Here is a 14,457-nt window from a genome sequence, read left to right on the forward strand (position 1 = left end):
GTGACTGACCAATCAAAATCTCACAAGTGTTCAGAAAAAGTTGAGCTGGGTGATATTACGTCTGTGGGTTTATCGCTGCCTCGGACGTACTGTTTTGTATTTTGCCAACGTGTTATTCTGGATAAGAGCTCGGACACGATAGTTGAAATAAGCCGATAATAGATACTTTTTGAAAGTACAAAAATGGAATGTACTCGCTGTTTGGCGAATGACAGGTGACATTTTGGCAAGGGCAATTTTGGTATTCGGAAAAGGTACTTGGGTTCGAGCGAAATGTGGTCCCACGCGCGCTTTTGCTGTGTTGTTTTTATTTTCTTTATGATGCTCCGGACAAAATGGAGGGTGAGAATCCTCTGTGTTTGGCAGTAGAGAAGAAAGAATACATACGGCGCAACTTTCCAATAAAATTCAAAATTTCCGAAATAAAATTATTATTCGAATAAAAGGTTTATTTTTTTTTTTATTTAAAAAATAAAATATTTGAAAATAAGATTTAAGGCCAAAAACTTGGGATAGAAACATATTTGTTAAAATAAATTATTAAAATAGAAGTACATAAATTTTATTTTAATATTTAATAAAAATTTTATTTTAATGTTTCATAAAAATTACATAATATCCTTTAAATAATAATTTTAAAAATAATTTAATAATTGTAACTAAAAAAATTGACACTAATATATTTGATTGATTTTTTTTTGTTGTTTAGGAGAACAAATTTATTATTATTTATTGAAAATAATAATAATAATAATAATAATAATGATAATAATTATAATAATAATATTATTATTATAGTTATTTTTCTTTTTGAAAGGTATAGCAAAATGATTATATCATGTCCATCAATTATGATGGTTCATAATTATTTCTCGTCATCTAACTTATAAACAAATTAAAATTATATTCATATTATTGAATTTTTATTTTTTAGTATTATTACATTTTAATTTTTTCTTGTTTGTGAGATTGGATTCTTTTTATTTGTTTAAAAAAAAATTATTTATCATTATTGGTATTTTTGTTTTTTTGTTTTTTTGTTTTTTTTTTTTTGGAACATGATCTAGTGATCATGATGATATCCATCAACTAAAGATGGTTCAAAATTATTTCTTTTTGCAAAACCAAAATAAAATTATATTCATATTATTGGATTTTTGTTTTTTTTTTTTCCTAGCTATAGGAATTGAAATATTATTGTTGAAAATTCTTTTTTTTAAAGTGGGTTGAAAGAAAATGATTCAATGATCAAGTTCAACAATTATGTTAAATTTAAAATTATTTTTTATTACATAATTCATGATAAGCTAAAATAGTATCCATATTATGACATTTTTATTTTTTGAATTGACTTTAAGGTGCCACTTCACATTAAATTGGTAAAGTCCTTCTAATGACAACTTTGGAGTAATAGCTCATGAACTTGATCAAGAATGAAAATATAAAAGTAATAAATAATAACAAGAGCAACAAATGCAGACGAAGATTTGAATGTGGTTTCGAATGATCTCATCTATGTCTACAACTTCAAACTCCAACCCAAACCTTGAAAAAATGATCCTATAAGGGTCCTTTAGGACAAGGATTCCTTTGATATACACTTAGATTTTAATGAGTGTAAGAGTTGCTCACGCAATTTAATACAAGAAGAAAGGTAGCTAGAAAAAAAGATGCAACAAAAGGGTAATGTCAATTTTGTATAAATGAAATAATGAAGGTATTGAAGGCTCACACTAAATTCACACAAAGGATTTTTATATGGTAATTATTAGGATAATGAGTGTTCATTGTATGCTACTAATTTTGTTCAATTTTATTTTTCTGCTTAAGAATATTTTAAGATAGTGATTTACTCTTTATTGAAGATTCGAGGTTAATATTTCTTCAACCAGAAAGTTACAAGTATGTCTAAAAATGTTTAACTTATGAAAAAATAGGTTTTTAAAGGGTTAGTTAAAAATCATTAGCAATTGATGCACTATGTAAGTGATTATTATAAGAAAAACAAACAAGTTGGTCAATTCACTGGTGAGTCAATTGCCTGATCCATCTATCCTTTGTCCATTAGTTATTTATCCAAAGTGAAGTTTTAAGGAAGACATCATTACATAAGTGGTTGACTACTAATCTTGCCTTTCCAAAAAACAACACTATTGAGATCTCCATCTTTTAATAAGGTATGTAAGACATACCATAAAAATATTATTTTGAGAAAGAGAATGTCTATCAATTTGAATACATTAAGCAAAGTTGCTTTTAGAAACAAAAATAAAAATGAAACCCACTTTAATTGCAACTTGTCATAGCTTTATCTATACTATCTATAAAAGTACGAGTTATTTATCACTTTTTTAGTTCCAAATTATGGTGTCTCCAAGTTCTATTTCATTAACTAATTTAATAAGTTTTTTTTTTGTAATTTGTGGTGTCACTTTTAATCTTCGCAACTAATTTTAGCCTTCAAATTCCATTTCATTATCGTTTCAACAGAGTTTTACTGCAATTTGTAGCCACTTTTAATCTTGTCAATTAATTTTGTAATTATTTGACCATCACTCTAATCCATTTATTATGAAGTTTTATATTTTGTCATTCTATTAATCCAATTTTATAATTTTTACTTATATAGTTCTCCCATTTCATAATTGTATTGTGGTTTACCTAGTTTCATCGTCTCTATTGCATGTATTTTATGGATCTTGGTTTGACTTCTTACTTTTAGTTCACATATGATTTTTATTCATATATATATATATATATATATACTTGTATTTCCTTATGCTTTTGTATTTTATTGTTACTAGATCCTATAACTATGAACTTAGTGATAATAATCTATCAATGTTATGAATTATTATTTTTGAATTTCTCAAAGTAATATGAATTTGTATGTGTATATTTTAAAAAACTTTTACTATTATTTCATAGATTTTGCTGTTTTAATATATAAAATCCATTTGTTTGATATAATTGATTTTTGTTTTAAAAGAGAGGATAATAGTCTAAAAAATATTATTATTTTTTTTTCCTTTTAATAGACAAAAGATATGTATTAAAAAGGTTTTCAACATGAGATGCATATTCTTAAATCTTGAACAAAGGTCGTTAATGAAGATTTGAAGTGGGTACGAAATATTTTGTCTTGACAATCTTCAAATTTAAGAAATATGACCATTTTTAAGTTTGGAGAGCTCACTTGATTAACATGTTAATTTTTTTAATATTATACAGTGCAATTTTATATTATTTTATTCTTGTTATATATATTTTTTAAATGGTTTATCAACATTTTGAAGTTTTTTCATATATCTAAATTTAATTCGAGTGAATGGTTTGACCATAAAAGTGTATTTGTATCTTTTTTTTGCAATTAATGTTTTACTCTTTTTCAAATACAAAATGCCTAATTGTCTCGGTGGTGGTATTTAATTTCAAATTTTTATAAATTATTTGTTTATTTGTTGGTGCAAATTGAAATTTCTATTTGAACCTCTATCTCTTTTATTTGGTATTTGAAGCTAAAAAACAACTTAACTACTAGGTTCAAAGGTTCGAAATCCTTTTCCTTGTAATTTAACTCAAATAATTGTAAACTCAGTCCAAAAAATTTCAAATTAAATTAAAGTCGTATTAAGCCAATATCAATCTAAAATCTGAATCAAGATTTTGTGATAATATTTTTATTAGACTTAATAAAACTTCTTATTATAGTAAATTAACTATAGTGACATTTTTATAGTCAGCTAAGATGACAAGTTTGGACCATTGGGCTAAAACCTGTTGTGGACCCTGTATTTTGCTCGATGAGTTCCCACTTGATGGTGGACTCGTTTTTTATTTATTTGAAAATTTGATTTTTCTAAAAAGACTTGAAATCGCCACTTATTTTTATTTTATTATTTTTTTTAAGAAAAAACAAAATAAGAAAGAAAACTCTTAATGTGACTCCTTATTTGGAAAATATAGTATGTGGAAAACCAAAGTTGAGTTCAGAGGTCAAGTTACCTATTGTGAAGGTATGGTGGTGAGTTGTAGGATCCCTCTAAACTCCTTAAAAATGGGTTTCTACTAAATAAGATGAAACAAATGTGACAATTGATGAAGAAATCAATGGATACCAATGAAATGATCAAATAATAAAACAAATCGAGCATGAAAATGAATAAATAAATAAAGTAGAATTGGAGTCTTGAAAATTAAATTTGAAAATTGGAATTTTGAAAAATTATTTGAAAATGAGAGTTTTGAAAATTAAATTTGAAAATGGGAATTTTGGAAAATTATTCGAAAATGAAAGTTTTGAAAATTGGAATTTTGAAGAATTGTTTCAGAAGGGAATTTAAAAAAATATTATTTGAGAATTGAATTTCTTAAAAATTAAATTTGAAAATTGAAATTTTGGAAAATTATTTGAAAATTGGAGTTTTGAAAATTAAATTTGAAAACGGAAATTTTTGAAGAATGATTTGAGAATGAAATTTAAAAAAATAAATAATTTTTTAACATTAAAAGATGAAGAATTAAGATGACAGACATTTGGGCCTTTGGGGTAGTACATTGGGAGTGGCCATGCATGGCTATGCGAAAATGGGCCCGGGGTGCAAGGTTGTTTCTTTGTGGTTGCTAGAATTGAGTAGCCAAAAATTCCTCTCACGCATGTTGGGACATGTTTATTCTTCTCATCAAGCACTATTCTAGCCAATCCCAAAATCAAAACTTTAGTGGTAAAGTTGTCTTCTAACAAGGTACTGTTGGACTTAAAATCTCAATGCATTACATAAGGACTTGAGTCTTCATGCAGATATAATAAACCATAAGTTGTACCAAGGGTAATCTTCATTCACACACCCCACCAAGCACGACTTCATCTCTAGGTCTGTGATCCATGCAAGCTATACATCCAAGGGAATGAAATTCCCGAATAGGATAAATCTCACTTCTAGTCAAGGATGAAAATATCGGTAATCACAGATATATCGGTACTTCAATTTTACGGATATATCAGCGAATATTTTGAAAAAAATTATCGATAGATTTAAAATTGATCAAAATTTATAAAAATACAAGAAAAACTTCACAAAAATATAATTAGAAATATAATAGATATTTTAAAGTTGTTTTATTAAAGAATTTGATATATGTATAATATGATTTATCATATTTGATAATAATAACGTATGCATCGATAAAAATATGAATTTTATAAGTGTACATTTATTATTAAATTAAATAAAATATTATTTCATAATAATATTATGATATTTTATTATAATATGTCTAACTTAAAAATATATATTAATATTAAAATTATGATTCATTTAATTCAATTGTATTAAATGATATAAAATAAATTATGATATATGTACAATTTTTTAATATTTAATTAATTTATTAATGATATTAAAAACACTATGAAGAAAATTATTATGATAATTTTTATATTTAATTATAAAATAATTATAATTAATTTGCTCTCTAAAATTTTCTTTACATGATGACTTTGAATATACATTTTTAGTGCAATACATTTAACAAATGGCAAGCTTGCCCTAGTGGTCTAATGAGCGGGACCCAAACCTTTTGTTTAGGGTTCAAATGCCCTCGATGACATAAAAAATAGGCATTTTTGAGAGGGCACTATAGCGGGGAGCATTGTAGCGCGTTGACCGGTCGAAAAATCGCTGAAATATCGGCGATTTTCTTTCTTCTAGCCTGTTTTTTTTTTTTTTTTCCATTAAATCAGCGATTGATCGCCTAATGTTGATAAATCGGCGATATATCAGATATTTTTTTCCAATTTTCAGTGATTTTTTGTCGATTTTCAGTGATTTTTCTCCACAAAATATTGTGTTGACGTCTCTTGATACACGATATATCGTATCACTGATATATCCCGACATTTTCCTCTATGCTTCTAGTAGAGTAAAAAAAAAAATATTTTCACTAAGCTCAGTCGGGTGCCCAATTAGATCTATATTATGGACAGACCCATGTGTTAATTCTCGTTGCTGTTTTCATATTGGAATGACTAGTTGAATTGGGTTTTAGACTTATTTCCCTTGGAACATCTTCATGGTGTTGTTTGGTGAGTGCCACTTGCTTTCCTTAAAAAATAAAAAAAATAAATAAATAAAATCATATTCCAAAAGCTTGCCAACCTGGGACGTCCTATACCCAGTTTTATCCACTCCCATATATAAAGGATTTGAGCCATGCAATTCATGATCTTCGATGCGCCAAACGAACCCACTAAACATCTCCAAAATGATAACTGCCACACATAGGAAGGAACCTATGTTACTATGTTTTCTTTCATAGGGTTTGGTGTCAGTGGTAGTGGAGAAGCTGTTTAGATTGGCTGGAGCTAAGGACCGAAACTAGGTGGTGCTGCCAGCTTGGAAGAAGCCTTTTGTGGCTACTTAAATTCGAATTCAAATGTCTTGTAGTATCATGACATGACCACGATTGAACTTCCCAAACCCAGAGAGAGTTAATTGAAATTCCAACTCATAAGAAGTTAATATATTTGCAATGTCAGGTGTATCTGATTCACTAGTTGAAGAAGCCATATTCTTAGCTAGTTTAGTAGGCCTAGGACTTTGTTTGGTACAGTGACAAAATTTTTATTATCATTAATTCAGTCTCCATGGCAACAACGAACTCCAATCCATGTTTCAAAACATGGCCATGCATAACCAAACTGGCCCACAATCGACTTTCTTCAACTGAGAGTCTTTCCGTCTTGAGCCTTTTACATGAATTTTTTTTGTTTAAAAGCTTGTCGAATAGCACGCTGCTTGCCTAAAGTATGGAAAATCCCTTATTTGATAAAACCAAGTTGAGAACAACAACCAACTCATCCATTAAGATCCTTTGCATGTACTAGCCATCACACGGTTTGGGCAATTTCCTGTTTTTAAAGAATAGAAAAGGGAAAAGTCGGGTCCACGCACCCGACCTCATTTGCAACTCCTGAACCACAACACTCAGAAGGTCTCCAATGCTCTATGTGAATGCATCCAAGTTCCCAAATTTTTTATCTCAATAAAAAAGAGTATTCTACCACATATTTCTGAGACTATATACACTAATGAGGCATGGTGAACTACTTCCACATTGCTCATGCACCATAATGAAATTGTGAGACCTCGGTATCCGCCCAAGAAAACTAACCCATCAAACATCTTACCATGGACTTCCCAGCTTAGTCTCGACCCAGTTGAAATACTCATCACCCCAAACACACCAAAAGAAACATAGAAATACAAAATAGAGCAAAGACCAAAACATGACATAAAAAAAATACAAACCAAGGACCATTAAACCTCGCTCCATCTCATAGTTTGTCAATGAGCTAGCAAACTGATTGGGGATGACCGAAATAGACTCTAAATATAAATAATAAAAAACATGGTGGCAGACATCTCACAAAGAAACTAAAATAAAGTGAAGAAATAGAGCATGATTGCAGATTCTATAGAAACTAAAAAACCAAAAAAAAAATGTGTATGCAGATGATCTCAAATATGCATGGTTTCCAATGTCCACACTCAAACATCAGGAACAAATCCAAATATTAGCAAGAAACAAAGCAACATGGTGCAAAAATAGGATAATCAAGTATGCAGCGACCGCACCTAAATAACTCCACTCGAGTAAGGATGGCTCAGCTTCAAACACTTGATTCTGCAACTTTCCAAACTAAGCCCAAATACCCGATGATCAAAACCCATGCCTTTATGTATGAAATGCAACATGTATAGAAAAGTTCGTGAGTCATGGAATTAAGAGTGCCCAATGTGAATATAATATCAATGAGGAGATAAGTGATAATGAGATGTGTAAAAATGATGCAAAGAGAATAGCAAACTTGGAATAGGTCATTGTAAGAGAAGGATAAGAGGGTGAAGTGAAGGGAATGAATCAAAAGCAATGGTGAGGATGAGAGTGAAACAATGAACATATAAAAAGGAATGATGATCAACTCAAATCAAACAAGAAGTGAAGTCACATCAACAATGAATGTAATAATAGAAAGGACAATGACCCAGAGCCCTTAGGAGAAGGTCACTCATCTCACTCTTTAGCAAATGATGTGATGAAGTGAATATAAAGAAAAAAAAAATCTCGGAAAACTCACATACGAACTTTCACCAACAAATATTCTCGATAAAGTGACCATCGGATATCAATATACATGCTCAATGATGGAGAATACTATGCACATACACACATGTGTTTACTTTTCTTTTCTTTTCTTTTCTTTTTCAATTTTTTTTCATCTTCATTTTCATTTTCTTTTACACATACAAATGCACATACCCTGAACACAAACAAATGAGCCCCAAAGAGATAACATCAATAATGGATGGATGTGTTCTCAAGTGCAAAATTAACATAAACTCTTTTTGACGAGATGACCTTCTCAAACTAAGGATCTTTGAATCAGTGTTTGTGGGATAGATAGTGGGAATAATATGACTATCTTCCATGTAATGAACTGAGGAGGATCACCACTCAGAGTGGAGAGAACATGAAGCAAAACAAGTAGTAGATAGAATAAATAAGAAGAGATGAAGAACATAACCAATGAGATATGATGAAATGCAGTAGTATGATGGTAGGAAAAATAATGAGAGAAAGATGCGCCTGTAAGCTCAAGGCTCATGAAACTCCTAAATGAGACATGCATACACTAAAGGGCCCCTATCCTGGTGTAAAAGTATAAGCAATGCAATAAGAAAGAAAAACTCTGATACACATGCAAGACTTAAAGGGCTAGAAACGGTCTATATGTAAAAAATGGGGGGAATAAGGTATGTGGCTAATCGAAATGATGGCCACCCATCCTGCAACCACGGTCTCAAACATAATACCTTTTCAGTTGATCTATATTTGTTGGCTCCGAGAATCGGTTTTCATCTAGATCCATCAATCATGCAGTGTCCTCTAGGGTCAACTCCCTAATGAAATAAGATCCTCTCCAATTAGGTTTGAACTTCCTTTTGGGATCTCTGATCAATCCCTTAATGACCTTTAAGATCAAGTCATCTTTCTGTAGCGGTCTAGGCTTGACCCGTTTCTTGAAAGCACAAGCCATCTTCCTATGATAGGCATGAACGTGGTTTGTTGTCCTCAATATTCTCTCATCATCTAGTATCCTCTTGAGTGACATCACTTTCTAAAGGTCTAGCAACTATGGGAGGTTGTTGTTGTACTACCCTGCCTCTACGGATGACATATTGAACATCCTGAGTAATCGTCTCATTAGGATCTCGACTCAATATAAATGGAGACTGAATGTTATAGCATGGGCGAATCAATGACCCAACCGTAGTCAACTGCACTGGTGGTGTGTCAGGAACCAATCTAAATGGTGTTGACGTCTGTGTGTCTGAGATCACTCCATCAACCTCATAGCTCTCATCCACTATTATAGGCTATGACTTAGAATCATCCCAACTCAGCAAGTGAATGCAATCATCAGGCTTAGTGAAATCCATGAAATGTATACCGCCGGCTGGAGGAGAGACTACATGTGAAGTATGAGTTGGCAAAGGGTTAGTGGTTACACTTGGCTTACCCAAGTGAACCAAACCTTGATCTATCAAGTCTTGGATGGCGTGCCTCAAAGCAATATAACAATCAGTCTCATGCCCTGACCCTTGATGATATGCACAGTGTAGATCCATCTTAAACTGTGGCAGAATAGGCTGAGGCAATGGCCTGGGAGCAAGAAGATTCAATAATTCGACATCTATGAGCTTTCGAAGAGCCAGACTCAACGACATAACCAACTATGAAAATTTTCTAGGTGTCCTTAAAGAAAACAGAGCAGACGTCTATGGAGACCTAAGTCTAGGGTATAAAGCTGGAGGTCTCTCTATGATCTGTGCTGCATAGCATGGTTGTGCTAGAGCAGGATATGAAATTGGAAGTCTCTCTATGCTTTAAGCGGCGTAACAAGACAGTGCTAGTGTGAGAGGCAAGTAAGCTTGATGATATGGCTAAGAAGGTGCCCGTGGCCTATACTGCTGAGGTGGATAAGAAGGGTAAGTCCCAATAGGCTATGAAACTGGGTGTGACGCTTGGGAGGTCTCTGACTAGTAGAAGTGATAGTGCCCACATATGATCTCTGTTCTCCAAGTGGTTTATTCCCCTTAGCATCAATAGATGAAGAATCATACCATAACCATCTTGAAATGCCATTTTCCATGTCATACAGTGTTGAAACTAGAGATCCAAAGTCTGTAAAAGGTATTACGACCACATGTCTATCAATCCTGGGCTATAAACTCCTCAAAATCATTTGTATCTGATCTCTATTTGATGGTCTATCAACAATCTCTACTATCTTTCCCCGTTAGCGGAAGATAAAAGAAGAAATTGATTCATTTGATCTTTGTGTCAAAGCCTCTAGTTTTCTCCTCGACACATCTACAACAGTGTTAAATGAAAATTGTCGTTGAAACTCTTGAGCTAGGTCATCCCATGTCCTACGTCGCGATGACTCCAAAGAGGTGAACCAATGTTGGGTTGCGCCACTCAGAGATAAAGGAAACATGGTGTTCATATGTGACTTGTCTAACCCATGGACCCTCATCACAATATTGTAGAGTCGAAGATGAATACGGGGACAACCAACGTCTGTGTACCTCTCAATGTCAAGCATCCTCAACTTGGCCGGTAGATTGGCCATTAGTATACTATCAAGATTATCCCAAACAACTGAACTGTTAGATACTCTCAACTGCTTGATATGCTGCTTGATACGATCCATGTGTGCGTGAGTATTCTTAGGGACTATGGTGTGCACTACTGTAGGTGGGATGACCTCGGACTGGCCGTGTAATAGGTAAGGTGAGGTTTGTGGTCCATCTGATCAAGTGGTGGTGGTAGTGAAGGCGACAACGAATCATCAGGCACCTCATCCTGAGTTATAGGTTGTTTACTCTGCTGACTACCCATCTCATGTTTGAGATTAGTTAAGGCCTTCTGAATGGAAGCTATGGCGGTTGTGAACTGGTCAACTGTGACGGACTGCTGATCCATGTCTGATCTCACGGGAGTGCGAACCAATCTACCCTCTACTTTGACCCAAGATGGTAAATCCATACTGAGAATGAAGAACCAATCCTACAAAGCATGAAACATGAGATAAGGTATGGTACAGGGAAGACACTGAAGAAATGCTAATCTGAATTGGAAAAAACAAGTTAACACAAAGCGGCAGGGTGGTCCAATTGTACCTCAAACTCATACTGATCTCTAAACACTCTCAACTGGAGACCAAATGAGGAAGTACTAGATTCGAACTGTAACTAAAGAGGCTCTAAAGCTCTCAGATGTACCCACATGTAGGAAAGGAAATCATGATCGAATGATCTAAAACTCAACCTACAAGGTCAGGGTGGCTCTAAAAAGAAGAGGGGTGGACTTTAAAGGATCCCTAGCAGAAGCGATCATACCCTCTAACGATACGCAACCCTTTACATGCCTCTAAAGAGATGTGATGCTTCCATGCAAAGTGGTCATCACCTCCACACATGCACTACCTCGACATCCCAGGAGGTTTCCTATAGTGAAGGCTCTCGCAACTCTCAACACTTAATAGTCAACTAAAGTGCACAATGAGCGATGTGGGTGCATCCGAAAAACCTATGAAGCTAAAGTAGAAAATGAAACACACTGGTCACACAAATATCCATGAAACCTAGCTCTGGGCTATACAACTCTTCAAAAATCAGACTCCAATCAGCATCAATGTGTCGACCTCCTCTAGAATGCTCTCAAACATTGCTACAACCCATCGCTAAACCCTACTCCTAACCACTAGCTGGGTTAGAGGAACAAGTACACACAAGGCCTCACACTTGCGAATGTAAGAACTGAAATGAAGGAAATAACCAAAACCAAAAGGTTGGAGGTAAGAGAATAGATGTGCAACCCACAAAAACAAGCAACATGCAAACACACAGGAGAAGAACAGTTATGCAACAAGCAGTCAAGCAGAGCGCAAGTATATCATCCATGTCCACACATAAGCCAAACTAGAACATGACAATCAAGATGAATGCAACAAGAATAACATGCTCAAAGATGATCAAGATAATATACAAGCAAATGAGTCAATCACTAAGACAACAAGATATACAACAATGTGAACATACATGTCAAAGTGAGCAGGATAATCATAGCAAAAACAAAATCAATATGCTAAGATAATAAAGAGAATCAATCAATATCATCAACATGTCAATGTCCCAAATGGATATAGAAATCAATCAGAGGAAATCATCACATCAAACTCTCAATGTGCTATGAACACTCAAGCATAGAAGAGTATAAGGAGAAGGTATACATCAACTGACTAATCAAATGCCACATTTGCCTCAAATTGAGTTCAAGCTTGACCCTCATAGATGTCATCCCCAGCAGAGTCACCATTTTGTGGGAACGCATAAAGCGAAATGCGGGGTCCACACCTGTATATATGTTAAAAGTTGCTCCATTGAACTAAATTACTGGCTCCGCCACTGGATTATGTCATATTTGGTTGGTTAGATATAATATGAAATAAGATAAAAGATGAGATAATATATCATATTTCATATTTGGTTGGTAATAAAATAAGATCAGTTATCCCATTATTTATCTTATTGTATATTCAATTAAATATGAAATAAGATAAATAGTTAAATATATTATTCATTTTCTTTTTAATATCATTTATACATGGAATATGTTAATCACAAGTCAAAGAAATATGATATACTTATATCATATATCATAAATTTATTTATTTATATTAGTTTTTAAAATAAAAAATTTTGATTATAAAAATTAAATTTATGGTTAAAAAAACTAAAAAAAATACTTATAAAATATATTGTAAAATAATACAAATATAAGATATAAATACTTTAATGAACCTGTCATGTTGCATAATTTTTATGTATTAAATATTTTGAGGGATATTAATATGGATATTATTTATTTATAATGTAATATAATATTTATTTTCGAAATTCTTATGTATAGGAATGATTAAACAAAATTTTAGGTATCATAGGTATATAATGTGTTATTTTTATTATCAATTTACAAACTTCTTCTCTTGAATTATGGTTTCAATGGGTGCTTTCAAGATATACCTTACTCTTAAAATCTTCCATGTTATCCTACACTTGGCAATACATTAAAATCTTCCATGTCATCCTACACTTGGCCATACCTTGCGCGCATGATACAAATGGAAGAAGATTGATCCTAATATATATTATTTTGGCTCTATTCGATGCAAAGAAACTATGATTGAGGTATATTGAGATGAAATGCAAGTTTTGAAATAAGAAGCCATCAAACACACTCCTTAAGACTTAAATAATATTAGTTGGTGTTTGTTTTTTTCCACTTAATTCTAAATATAACTTAAAATTAAACGATATTTAATTGTTAAGTATTATGTTATTTGTTTTTTTAATGTTTTATTTTTGTTAAGTATTAAAAGTAAAGAAAAACCAATATATTATTTTTTTCATTTATAAAAAATTAAATATTTTGATTTTTTTTATTTAGCAAAAAATTTATAATAAGTCGTGAAATAGTAAAAAAACAAATAACCTAAATTTTGAAAGTAAATTATTTTCAGCATAACGCAAAAAAAAAAAACATTAAAAAATGATTTTAATTTTTTTTAAAATTTTTTTATGGGGTAGACATCGTCTTCCGGTTATTGATATTATGTAATTCGTGAACTTCTTTTAATCAAGTATGACTTAAAGCCATGAAGTTTTAGACCTAGAATAGATGATATCCACTCAAAAGGGAAAAAAAATAAAAAAATCCTTATAACCTTTTTTTTGAATGATGTTAATTTGCTATTTTCCTTTACCATATAATCTTACAAGTTATACCTTAAAATAATGATCGAATTTACAATTTTGATGTCCAATTTTCAAATAAACATATTCAGGATGTTAAAAAATCGAGACTCATAATAAAGACTATTTCTAACATGTAAATATGTCAAAATGGTGACTTTTAATTGTATAGACAAATTTTAAAATAATAAAAATTATGAATGATAATAGGGTAAGAGTCGCTTATGTCCTGACCCACGCATATCATTTAAACTTATTTTTATTCCCGACTTATATTATTTAAACCTATTATTATTTTGTAAAAAAAAAACAAAATGAACTTTCATTACATTTAAAATAAATAATTATATACAATTGGAAAATTATAGAATACAATACCCAAATTCGCCCCAAACCCGATGCAAGATTTTTTAAAAGAAATCTCAATCCCTCATCATACCCAACTCATCATGTACTCCAAAAGAAATGTCCCTTGTCATCCTAGTAAATATCGGTGGAAACATACACAAAAGGCCGTAAAAGAAGCCTTTATAAGATGTATGTTGTGTCATTTGGAAAATCACCAAGGGTATTT

This window comes from Vitis vinifera, chromosome 5 (assembly GCF_030704535.1).
Source record: "Vitis vinifera cultivar Pinot Noir 40024 chromosome 5, ASM3070453v1".
NCBI classification, from domain to species: domain Eukaryota; kingdom Viridiplantae; phylum Streptophyta; class Magnoliopsida; order Vitales; family Vitaceae; genus Vitis; species Vitis vinifera.